This window comes from Chrysemys picta, chromosome 11 (assembly GCF_011386835.1).
Source record: "Chrysemys picta bellii isolate R12L10 chromosome 11, ASM1138683v2, whole genome shotgun sequence".
NCBI classification, from domain to species: Eukaryota; Metazoa; Chordata; order Testudines; family Emydidae; genus Chrysemys; species Chrysemys picta.
The window spans coordinates 49345874-49358221 of NC_088801.1; the positions used below are offsets into that span (position 1 = coordinate 49345874).

The 12348-nt window shown below is 38.6% G+C and overlaps 1 protein-coding gene across 6 annotated transcripts in view; it reads right to left on the reverse strand.

Annotated features, from left to right (window-relative positions):
* The window catches only part of CALCRL (calcitonin receptor like receptor), a 93775-nt gene that overhangs the window by 80427 nt on the left and 1000 nt on the right, over positions 1–12348 (reverse strand). The gene's annotated exons all lie outside the window — the stretch shown is intronic.

Below are 12348 nucleotides of genomic sequence, written 5' to 3' on the forward strand. Positions count from 1 at the left end.
TGGATTTTTCCCTTGTTCTTTTATGTGAAGGAATAGCAATGGATTGAGCAAGTCATCCAGTAGGATAAATAACTGTTAGACAAGCTTCTCCTCACAGCTCTGTTGACTTCACTTCTGACATGCAACACCCTTAATTTTCCAGTCCTTGCCAACTATTACACAAAGACTACCAAGAATTCCATATTAAGTTGTCTTTGTTATATAGATAAATTGCCCTCTAGGGACAAGAATGAGACCACCACATTCATTTTCAGATATTACTTAAGATAAAGTATTTGTGCATGCTGGGAAACACTTCAAACAGTTCTTGCAGGAATCATGTTGCCCCAACCAGGACTGTCCTTGGATCTCTCTCAAGGAGAAGGAAGCTGCCCAATGCACAGCTCCCCAATTTCAGATGGTAGAAGCAGCATATGGTTTCTACAGGCTCAGTAGTAGTGGTGAGCTGCTAGCCCCCACTTTTCACCCACTTCCTTTCCGTCCAGACCTGATCCTGCACCCACTGACATCAGTGGAAAAACACCCATAGACTACAGTGATGTAGGATCTAGACTGTATGGCGCTGACACCCTGTGGAGTCCCCCAGGAAAAAGGGAAAAGCATGCAACAAAGGTGCAGTCCCTCTTTCTGTGTCCTCACACCAGCCTGGATCCGTCAACAGATGATAAACTCCCCTCTCCTTTCATGGCTAGAGGGTAAGAGCCACTTTATTAAAAACCTTAAGTTTCAATGACAATCTTCACTGCAAATACTCATCTTTAACCTCTAAATACCCATCAGCTTTAATCTGGACCAGGCCACACAGCCAAAGTTGGTATATGGTGAAAGTTACCAATTTTTTGTCAAGTTCATTACAAATGTATTAAGACTTTCCTAAGTAGGAAAGAAAGAAGTTGATTACTAGAGGCAGAGGAGCATGAAATATGAATGATAAAATGTTACTCCTTCAAATTCCAAGATTTTGACATTTTGTTACAAATTCAGAAAGGACCCATTTCTGCATACATTTTTCAAAGCTATATGCATTTTTATTAGCAAACATGGGCCCAATTGCACTGGAAAGTGGCTGAACTCCAGAAGGCCAAAGGTACCTTTCACACTGAAACATTAAAGGGGGCTAAACCTGAGAAAGAGACAGAAACATTATTTTCTTGTGAAATTTCAAGAAATAGTTATTTTTGTACACATCTGTTCAGAACTCCAAAGTCAACAGACTGAGCTATTCTTACTTATTTTCATTTTGCTAATTACACTAGAATTAATTTACAGTTTGTTAGTAAGTTTTCCCACACGTCCCCTTATTACATTAACACATATTTACAGCTACCAGTGAGGATACAAGTAAAAATATCGAACAGATATTTTTCTCCAGAATCTTTTAATACAATGTATTTTACCATTCAGTTAGAACGTGCCGTAGAAGAACATTTATAATAATAGTCTTTCAGCACTTATAATAGGTCACTGGTTATTGAAGGAGTGCACAAGAAAACAACACTGTCTTGGCTATCCTATAGTAGCTCCTAGTCCTATAGGAGAACAACCAATCAGCAGATTTTTATTGCAGCTAGAGGGCAGCAAAGGACCCATGTAGTTTTGGGCTGCACATGCAGACATGGCACAAGACAGAGGTAACATCAGTTGCCCTTTGCATAAGACTGGTTCAACCACCCAATGAATATTGTGTTCAATTTTGAGACTTTTATTACCAAAAAATATAGAAAAATTGAAGGGACCATCTAAACTGCTGTGGGGCTAGGTGGGCTGGGGAAAGAGAAATATGCCTTACAAGATGATTCAAGGTAGATATCATTACATCTTTTAAATATTCATTAACACCTAAAGGAGGGAGAGGAATTATTTTGCATTTACATGCAGTATATGACTAGAAAGAATAGGGCTGAAAGGAAAACTCTAGACTAAATCTCAAGAAAACTGTCATGACAACTAAATGTATGGTACACCCAAGAGACATCATGGAAGCCTCATCACTTGGCATATTTAGCCTGATTGTACTAATGAATGTAAAATAGGGAAGAATCCTTCACCGGCATTGATATGAAATGGATCAGCTAATAGGTCTCTTCCATCTGTACATTATGTGGTTCTATTATCTCCAGGAAGACAAAGATACCTAATAAACACCGAGATCTTTTTTCTTCAGCCTTAACATATTAGAATCTATATGTAATTAAATAAAAAATTGCTGTAATAGACTGCTAAAATCTTGTAATGGCCTAGATAGAAGTTCACATACCTTCTCTCTGTTCGGACATACTTTGAGTTAACAGGAACACAGGAGCCCATGGTGTTCTAATTAACCATCTGCTAAACTCCAGAACTCATTCCAATTGTTTTGTTGCTGGATTAAAATATTGTGTACATTAAAATACAACATACATGATAAATATAACAACACTACTGTGAGCTCATGTCATATACAACTGCATCATTTTATTCATGTGTGCATGTAAAGAAGTGGCAGCAACTTATGAAGGGCTGTGGAGTACTTGGTTCAGTTTGGACAGATGGCCCTAAATATATGAGCAGAGCAGAGGGATCCTTCAAGGATTTAAACCTATGGTGGCCAGAGACCTTCCATTCAATTAATTTGTCCAGAAGGAACTTTCTACTCTTCTATGAGCACTGTATTTTGAGCCTATGATCCATACGTGCCCCCATCACTCCATTAGTCATTGTTATTTCCCTCATTTGGTTTAATCTCCCCCATTTTCAATACTTTTATCAAATTCAGTTCTGTCGATCTCATGATTTTGTCGTCTCATGATGTTCTCACACGTTCAGTGTTTTTATTAAAGCTCCAACTTCTATAGACACCTACTTGTGAGACTCTGAGCTTTCATATACATATACACCCACACAATGTTTCTAGCCTATACAGTTGGGGAGAAAAGTTGAACAGATGAACCCTAAAGGCTCAAAACTAGGTTAAATTTAGGGAAAAAAAATAAAATGTCATGATTTTTAGGATAATCTCAGGATTTTGGGGGCCTGACTGAGGATTTTTGTTAAACACATGAGTTAGGGAGGGGTGGTGATGGTGGTTATCAATATGGCATCCTGTCCTGAGGAGGTAAGGTTATGAAAGAGGCAGCTGCTAGAATGCGAGTCCTATCACACTGGATCATCTTTCTGGGATTATAATATTTCTCCCTGTAGGCTGAGAACATTAATTGGAAATGGGGCCTAAAATCTTTCCTGAATCTAGAACCTCTGGGTCCTGACTCCACACCACGAGTATAAATTCAGTTGTATCGCTGGTACTCTTTCAAAATGTTCCAGTACCCCCCACACACTGGAATACCTGCCAACCATGGAGAGTACAGTCATTTTGGTATCCATCGGACTGATCCTGAAGTACTGCCACGTCCTTCACTGTGTTGTAATGTGACTCCTGGAAAAAGCTTAGCATGTCAGCAGATTGGTGTCATCTCCATATCGCTAAATAAAATGTGCCCAGCTGAACCCTATAGGCCAAATTCTGCCCTTGAATGTCCACAAATAGCTCTCATTGAGCTCTTCTTTGCTGTATATTTTTTATAGTGTCTGGGAAATAATTTAAGAAAAATAGAGGGTCAGGCAGCTGGCCCAGGGGTTAGTGCTACAAAGTGAGAGATTCGGGATTGCTCCCTGATCAGCTAGAATCTAGCAGTATTGCAGAGGCGCTACATTCAGCATCTGTGGGAGGGAAAGAACTCTCATAACATGCTGCAGTGGCCCCTCTCTAGCCAATACAGGAATGACACTGATGAGGTTTGAAGACAGCCCTCTACACTTCTTTTTGCCAGAAATTAAGTTGCTGCAATGGGAGAAAATAACTGACAGAGTGCTGAGGGAATTCTTGGACCCCAAAAGACAATAAGACAGCACGAATAAATAAAAGGAGAAACTGCTCCCAGGGCCTACTTGTTTGGCTTTCCAACCCCAACAGTTTCTTGTTATTTCTATAGACAGTTTTATTTCTTAAAAAAAAAAAAAAAGAATAGGGATGATCTAAGACAGTTTTGCAGCATTTCTATTTTTTGTACTGACATCTAATTTTAATGTCAATATTAATCAGGCTGTTATGACTTAGGAGACATGATAACATGCTCATTATGATAAAAGAAACAGAAGCTTTCAGATCTTCATTAGTAGTAACTGATGGATGAGCATGAGTTCTGCAACAACTGGGGAGAATCAGAGCACTCAAACTACATTAAGCACATGTTTTTTCTGATTGACATCAATGGGCCTTAAGCATGTGCTTAAATGCAGTGCTGAACTGGGCCAGTAAAGAGTAATATGGTACAATAAAGACCACATTTAACAAGAGAAATAGGAAATAGTAGCCAAGTGAACATACCAAAATAACATTGAAAGAGGAACCTGAGCTTTGACATCTCCTGATCGTATTTGTTTTAAGCATTCAACCACTACTAACAGCTTTTTTAATTTTTTAATTGATTTAAAAAATCTTGGTTGCCATACGCGTCCAGATTTGGGTTGCCAAGCATCCGGTTTTTGACCAGAATGCCCAGTCAAAAAGGGACCCTGTTAGTTCCGGTCAGCATTGTTGACCAGGCTGTTAAAAGTCCAGTCAGTGGCGCAATGAGGCTAAGGCAGGCTTTCCACCTGCCATGACTCCACACAGCTCCCGGAAGCAACCAGCACGTCCCTGCGGCCCCTAGGCGCAGGTGCGATCAGGGAAGCTGATGCTGAGATGGTGCTTGGGGTGGGGGGCAGCAGATGGAGCTTCCCTGATTGCACCTGCACCTGGCGGCCACTTCCTGAGAGCCATAGTAAGCGCCACCAAGACCCCTCATCCCTGGCACCACCCAAGAGCCCGCACCACCCCAGAGCCCTCATCCCCCATCCATACACCCCATGCCCCAGCCTGGAGCCCTCTCCTGCACCCCAAACCCCTCAACCCCGGCCCCACCCCAGAGCCCACATCCCCAGCTGCAGCCCTCCCGCACCCCAACCCCATCCCAACCTGTTGAAAATGAGTGAGGGTGGGGGACAGCGAGCGATAGAGGGAGGGGGGATGGAGTGAGCGGGGGGGGCGGGACCTCAGAGAAGGGGCGGGGAAGCGGTGTTTGGTTTTGTGCGATTAGAAAGTTGGCAATCCTAGTACAGTTACAATAGATAAGTCTGTTCTTCTCAAGAATGGCTTTCAAGAAGGATGCAAAGGCTGTGAATTTCTCCTTTTCATTGTACCAGTCATTTGCAGAAAAGGCTTCCTCTCCTCAACAGCTAGATGTGTGTTAAGAGGAGACACTTATCTTTTATTTAAAGGAAGGATACAGCAGAGGTTTGTTTCATATACATGGGCCCATATAGGATAAGCTTTTGGAAGTGTTGTCAAGCTGTCCTGTTAATGCCTGGCAAAATGACTCACTGGACTTCATCACAGGAAAGGAAATGGAACAGAATAAAAACGGAACAGGATGGGGGCTTGAAGAGGAAAAAGAGTAGGGAGAGAAAGGAAACAGGACTGTTTAACGAGGTTACAAGTTCTGTAACTGTGTAAGATGAATGATATTTAACAGCTTGTGATGGTTCTGTGGGTACCCAGGACTGTGAGTCTCCTTGTCAACCCCCACTTCTAGTGAGAAAGCCCGTGCCATGGTGGCTAGCCCATTAGCCGCTCAAGCACTCTCTTTCAGACTATGCCAGCCCAGTCTTTACCTTGCAGGGGAACAATAGATGCACCCAAGTTCCTGAATCTCTGAAGCATTCCTCTGCGATATCCATCCTTTCTGCTAGGATGGAGCATCACCAAGACATATTATTCCCTGGTCATTAACTTTTACTCCAAGTCCATATAGCATATTTTCAGGATAGTTATATTATTCCTTAAATGTTACCCATACATAAATCTCACAATGTTTATGAATCTTGACAAGTTACGAACTCTCTATAGATACCTTACATGTTACTCTTCATGGATAAATACCCTGCAAGGCATGTGTTTGGTGTAGTGAGTTTGTCAGGTCTGAGCTGAGAGTTGTTCACAAAGAACAGTGGACGCTTTGCCAGGGGGCTTGTGTATGACACAGCATCTTTGCAGTGAAGCTACAGACGTGTATTGCCAATTGTTCTTAGAACTTTTCAACTAACCTTGAGATTCATCAGTCTTTCCATTTATTAATATCATGTGTGTTCTGGTCTCACTTATAGGTAGACTAGGGCATCACAGAATTTGCTGGGTAGGTTTCCAAAGAAGGCTAGAGAGGCATTCCATTCAGTGTGTACCCCTTATACAGTCATATGGGTATAACTTCACCATCTAAGTTCATGGACTATAAACAACAACATCTGTAGCCTCCTCCATAAAGGAAACAAACAGCCACAAAATGAAACTTCATCATTTAAATCGGGGGGGGGGGGGAGAGGAATTGAAATGGTCAGGAAAATATATCTATACAGTATAGGAGAAGCAGACATAAAGGAATTCTTTCTGGCAATGCACTGATTGAGAACAACTGTGCTTCTGTCCATTGCAATATGAATTTATACATCTGACTTAAAACCCACCAGAACATAATGAACACATCATACATAGCCCTCAAACTATCTCAGCAGCATACCGACATGACTCTTTTACTTGCAAAAGTATGGAGTTGCCTTTTTTATTCTAATGAATTGGTAGAATGTGTAAAAGTTCCTCTACTCAAAATATTTTTACAATGAAAGAGCCATAACTATACAAGCTATTATGTCATTTTGAGCAAAAATCAAATAGAAAACAATGTACGGATTGTCTCAGTAAACACATGTTCATGATAACCTACTGCAAAGCATCTTACTAGGCTCAGAGTAACTGCAAATGTGTCACTTGTGCGACTGACCTTCCGACTGACTAAAATGAGAATTTGGGTTTGCAAGGAAAACTTCTGGAACTTACTGTAAAATAAGTACAAATAGTATATTCTCACAGAAGCTATTAGTAATATTAGAAACAAAGCTGGTTCCAATACCTTCCCTGACTCAAAACTGAGCTTTGGGGTTGAAATTTCTCATCCTGCACCAGATGCAGATCTACAGTTGTATTTTATCATGATTTCAAAATTCTGAAGGGATACTGAACACTGGCAAGATGAGTATATCGCAAAACAAAATAACCTAAGATGCAAAATGTCATGCTTGAGAAATCATCTTGGAAAATGCCTGATAAAGGGATCATTTTTCAATTGTACATTCTGCCCCCAAATCTCAGATTCATACTAGTTTCTAAAATATTTCTCACTTTTAGACTCCAGAGTGACACCTGCTGGATTAAATGAACAGAAGGGTGGATATCCCCATTATACAGAAGGCTGCATGATCATCCCTGAAAAGAACAGGAGTACTTGTGGCACCTTAGAGACTAACAAATTTATTAGAGCATAAGCTTTCGTGGACTACAGCCCACTTCTTTGTATAGTAAAATAAGGTTGTACAACAATTTTCTTTTCTGTGTATAGCAGGTATCCACTGGCAGTTAGAGACAGATGGGAATAAATATTTTTAAAAATCACAAAAAAATGAATATCAATACAAATCTAACTGCAAAGGAGATCCCAGCACAATATTTTAAGTGGTGTTAGGTTCTCCCCTCCACCCACCAAAATATACTGATTAACCAACAGCTTAATGCACTCAAATCAATTACTACCTACAATGATTTTCTATAACAGCCATCATCATTATACACACAAAAGAGACAAATAAGAATATAAAGAGTTCCATTGTATATAATTTCATACTACTACAGTTCCTGCAGTTTTCAAATGTGGAATAGCATTAAAGAGCCCTAGATAATGTTGAAAGAAGGGTTTTAATTACTATGGTATCAATAAGACTATTAAGAATAAATACAATTTACTAAACACTAAAGAGATCATTGCTTTAAAAATAAAAACCTCTATAGAATATTCTTTAGAAAAAAAGTTTTATCATCACTGTGTTTAATTCATAGAACTTGGTATTCCATTTTGAGCCTGACTAATACAAGCTATATTCTGCACTCCTTACTCAGACAAAATTCTCCCTGAACTCAGGGGGACTTTGCTGGAGTAAGACATGCAGGATCTAACCATGTATCAATTGATGTCTTCTAACATTCCATTAGTTGTTTATTTGTCAGGTATGGTTTAATGATGTCCAATGGAAACTGAATTTCTTGGAACAGATCCTCAGCTGGTGTAAAATGGGACATTTTCTTTAAGTTCAACAGAGATATGCTGATTTATACCATCTGAGGTGCAGTAACCATTACTTAGTTTAAGTCAAGCCAGTTTTTTAAAGCTTAGTTCACTTTAGAAATAATGACTTTCAACTGTATCTTATATCCTGGGAAAGTGGCTCTAAATAAATCACTTTAGTCCTACAGGACAATGTATACTGTAGCAATGATTAAAAGTGTTTGCACAGAGGTAGGGCAGAAAAAAGAATAGCTTTTCTGGGGAAATGTAAACACCATAAACAAGCCAGAGGAACCAAAGGCAGACATGCATGAGAAATAAGAAAACAAGACTTTGATTGAAAATGCAAAAGTTAACTCTTCCAAGTCTGCCTGTGTTTCAAGAATAGAACAAAGAAAATGCTGCAAAAGCAAAGATACTTGATGAAAGCTAATTTAATTCATGTTTATAATTCTGGAGTGTTTACAGTTCTCTAAACAGAAATTAGATAAGGAATGGTCTAATTTCTGCTTCTCTCTGTGTAATGTATATGTATATATATATATATATGTACATATATACATATATATTATACTGAAAATATCTCACTACAAAGAAGATAGTGTAGAGAATTTTAATTGATGCTACCAAAATAAATACAATTTAAAGAGAAAGGGGTTTGAACAGTAATGGGACATATTTATCTGGTTTATAAAAACAAGAATGGCACTGAACTGTATTCAATTTCAAATATTGATCCTTGTGCCTTGTATTTTTTTTCTGAAGAACACAGGAATTGAATGGACAAACCGGATTAGATCCAATTTGCATGATATCTTTTTAAAACAGAATATCTCTGATTATTTAAGAAATCATTAATCAAATCATGAATGAAAAACAGCATGGTGTGGACAACAACAACAAAAACCTATCAAGTTTTTCTCATTTAAAAGCTATTTTCTTGACAAAAATCAAGGTTGTAGAATTATTCACTTGTTCCTAAAATCAATGCTATGCTAGAATAAATTCCAACATTCTGGCACGTTATACATTAAAGTCTTAAACATTTCCCCTCCTAACTGAGAAACTAAGCCTAGGGAAGGTGTTTTCAATAAGCATACCTCTTAATCAATTACACTTTTTGATCTCAAGTTGATGCGCCACCAATGACAAGCTATTATACATGCTTTTACAGCAGAGGTGAATTTGGGCTGTGACTTTATTCCAGTATTCTGTATACATTCATAAATGACAGCTAAACAGTATGCATAGAAGGAATTTTACTACTAAAACCAAGAAAACTAAACAAATGCACTGAAGAGAACAACTTCTTAAAGAAAGCTTAAGTTAAGTAGCCTACAGAAATGTAGAAACTAACTTTTCATTGAAATTGCTCATAAAGTAGCACAAGGCATCTTTAATATTTACTATAAAACTTACTAGAAATATATTTTTAATATCACTGCATATACTTTAATATTGGAAACAGACTGGGTTCGGTATTTTCTTAGAGGGAGTTACTGAAGTATTCAAATAAGTTTGCCTTTGTGATTTATGAAAGTTTTGTGGGCCCAGTCCTACAGAAGCCTCACACCCGAGTAGTTCTACAGCAGGCAATGGAACAACTTGCATTTGCAAGATCTAATCTGAGCAAATATTGGCAGGACAGGCCGGTTTTATTCTTTATTTCCTGCTATTCGGATTCAGAAACCTTTACTCATGTCGAGTAGTAATTTACTCCATGAGCAGTCCCACTGAAATCAATGGAACTCTTCAGAGAATCAGGTATTGCTCACCAGGCATAAGCATGGCAGAATCTAACCCCCACTGAAGTTTACTCAATACTTCCAGACTTAAAATGAATAATCAATATCAAAATTTTTTGAAATTACTAAAAAATGTCTATCAGCAGCCTGTCAGGAAAAAAAGAAAAAGGTGTACATCCTGATATCTGTGATGCAGTTAATTCCTCAACACAAAACTAAAACTAACTATAACATAACATGCACACCTTTGGTGAAATGCTGGTCAGTGGACTTCAGTGGGGCTAGGACTTTATTTGTTGTGCCAAATCAGAAAAAAAAAATTGTTTGTTGGGACAAATCTTGCATTTCTGAAAATTGAGCAGAACTTCCACTGAAGTCAATGGGAGTTTTGCCTGCTGAGGGTCAGTGTGTGTTTGGGTTGAATCACCGAGCAAGGTATCACAGCTTGAATAAGCCTGGGAGAATCAGGATGTTGAGTACCACAGAATTTGGTCCTAAATTTGGTCAGACCCATGGTTTGTAATCAGGTATACTTAATACTTTTCTTTTGTACATCAGATCATTTGAGCCAAACTGCTCAGCATCACTGGTTGGTTGTCACGTATAAAAATAGGCTAATAATGTTAGATTAGGGCCTTGCTCCTGTAAACACTTACACACATGCTTAATGTTGCAAGTGTGAGGAGTCCAGTTGAAGTCTCTGGTACTACTCACTTGAGCAAAGTTAAGCTTGGGAAAGATTGGAGTCTAAACCATTTAGCGGAAACAGTTGTTGAAGGCAATTATTTCTAGTATTCAGTTAATTAAAACAACATTAGAACTGATTTCTGTTTTTTTTATTGTTTGATTTTATCAACACTAAATGCCTTTTGCCCCACACCTATTGCCAAAGCAAGATAAAGAGTTTGGGATTGATCCTCAGATCACTGAGAGTTTGACCTCAGTGGAAGCAGAATCATATGAGATTCTTCAGAGAATACTGTATCAATACAGTAACTGGCTAAAACACGGTGCCTAAAATAGATAGCATTACCATGTCTGAACTGCTACATTAATCACACATGGAAAATATATATGTAGTAATACACAACATACAGCAGAACACATCCTCCCTCATCCTGCTGATTTCTGTGTGATCTTTAAAGTAGTAGTTTTCAACAGGGGTCTGCAGACTATGTCCAAGGGGTCTGCGAAAGACAAAACTAAAACCGGACTGAACAGAATTGAACTATATATGCAGACAATAGATTTCCAAAGAGCTCTGTACCTCCAGTTGAAGATTTTTAGGGATACGCAAATGAAAAAAGGTTGAAAATCATGACTTTAAAGAAAAGATACAGCCAATAAAGCCTACTATCAGTCATGCTGATCTAGATTAGTGTAACTCCTTTGATTTCAATGGAATTACTCTAGATTTAGAAAGGTTTCAGAGTAGCAGCCGTGTTAGTCTGTATCCGCAAAAAGAAGAACAGGAGGACTTGTGGCACCTTAGAGACTAACAAATTTATTAGAGCATAAGCTTTCGTGGACTACAGCCCACTTCTTCTAGATTTAGAGGCAGTGTAGCTGAGAGCATAACTCAGCCATTTATAAAGCATCATTCTTAATTGTTAAATCCCCCATAGTTGCAAATGAGTGACTAGGTTCCATGATATGTGAAGATATTCTGCGGTAAATGAGAGTAGAGCCTGGCCCCAGGTATTAAATGTGAATGTATTAAGGTAAGATAGTAACAACGCAGACGCTTCTATGATTTTCCAGTATTAGCAGGGGCTAACTGAATTATTGCAGGACAATGTCTCATTTGTATCTCATATGTACACTGTCGCCAATATTATTTCTCAACATAGATTTCCCGTAGTAACATACATTTTCATGGAGGGTTTCCATCTAATGATCCGTGACATCAGCTTCCCCCCCCCCATCATACTTACACACACATGCAATTGACTAACAAAGGTAACTATCATAGGAATGTGGCTTCATGGATACAGACAGGAAATACTACTTCTAAATTAGAAAGTTTAATCCTCTCTAGGGCAAACAAGATAGATACCAAACTTTAGCATCAGCTTAACCCTTTATACTAAAATGTACCCACTCCAATCATACATTTCCAGTTTTCCACACTGCAATGGTTTAATAAGTTGGGGAAAGGAGGAAACATTTTTTAAAACTGGTCAACACAGAAGGAAAAACTAAAACACCAAAAAAAAAAAAAACCCAAAACCAAAACAAAACCAACCCCTCCCCCCCCCGACAACACCCCATTCTTCCCCCTGCCCCACACACATTTGGTAGAGAAAGAAAACCTTGAAAAAAAGAAGGGGGGGGGAAACCTCACCAAAACCTGACAAACTAAAATTAGTTTTTCCTTAAAAATGACAAAACCCTTTTAAATTCTGTTATAAAGC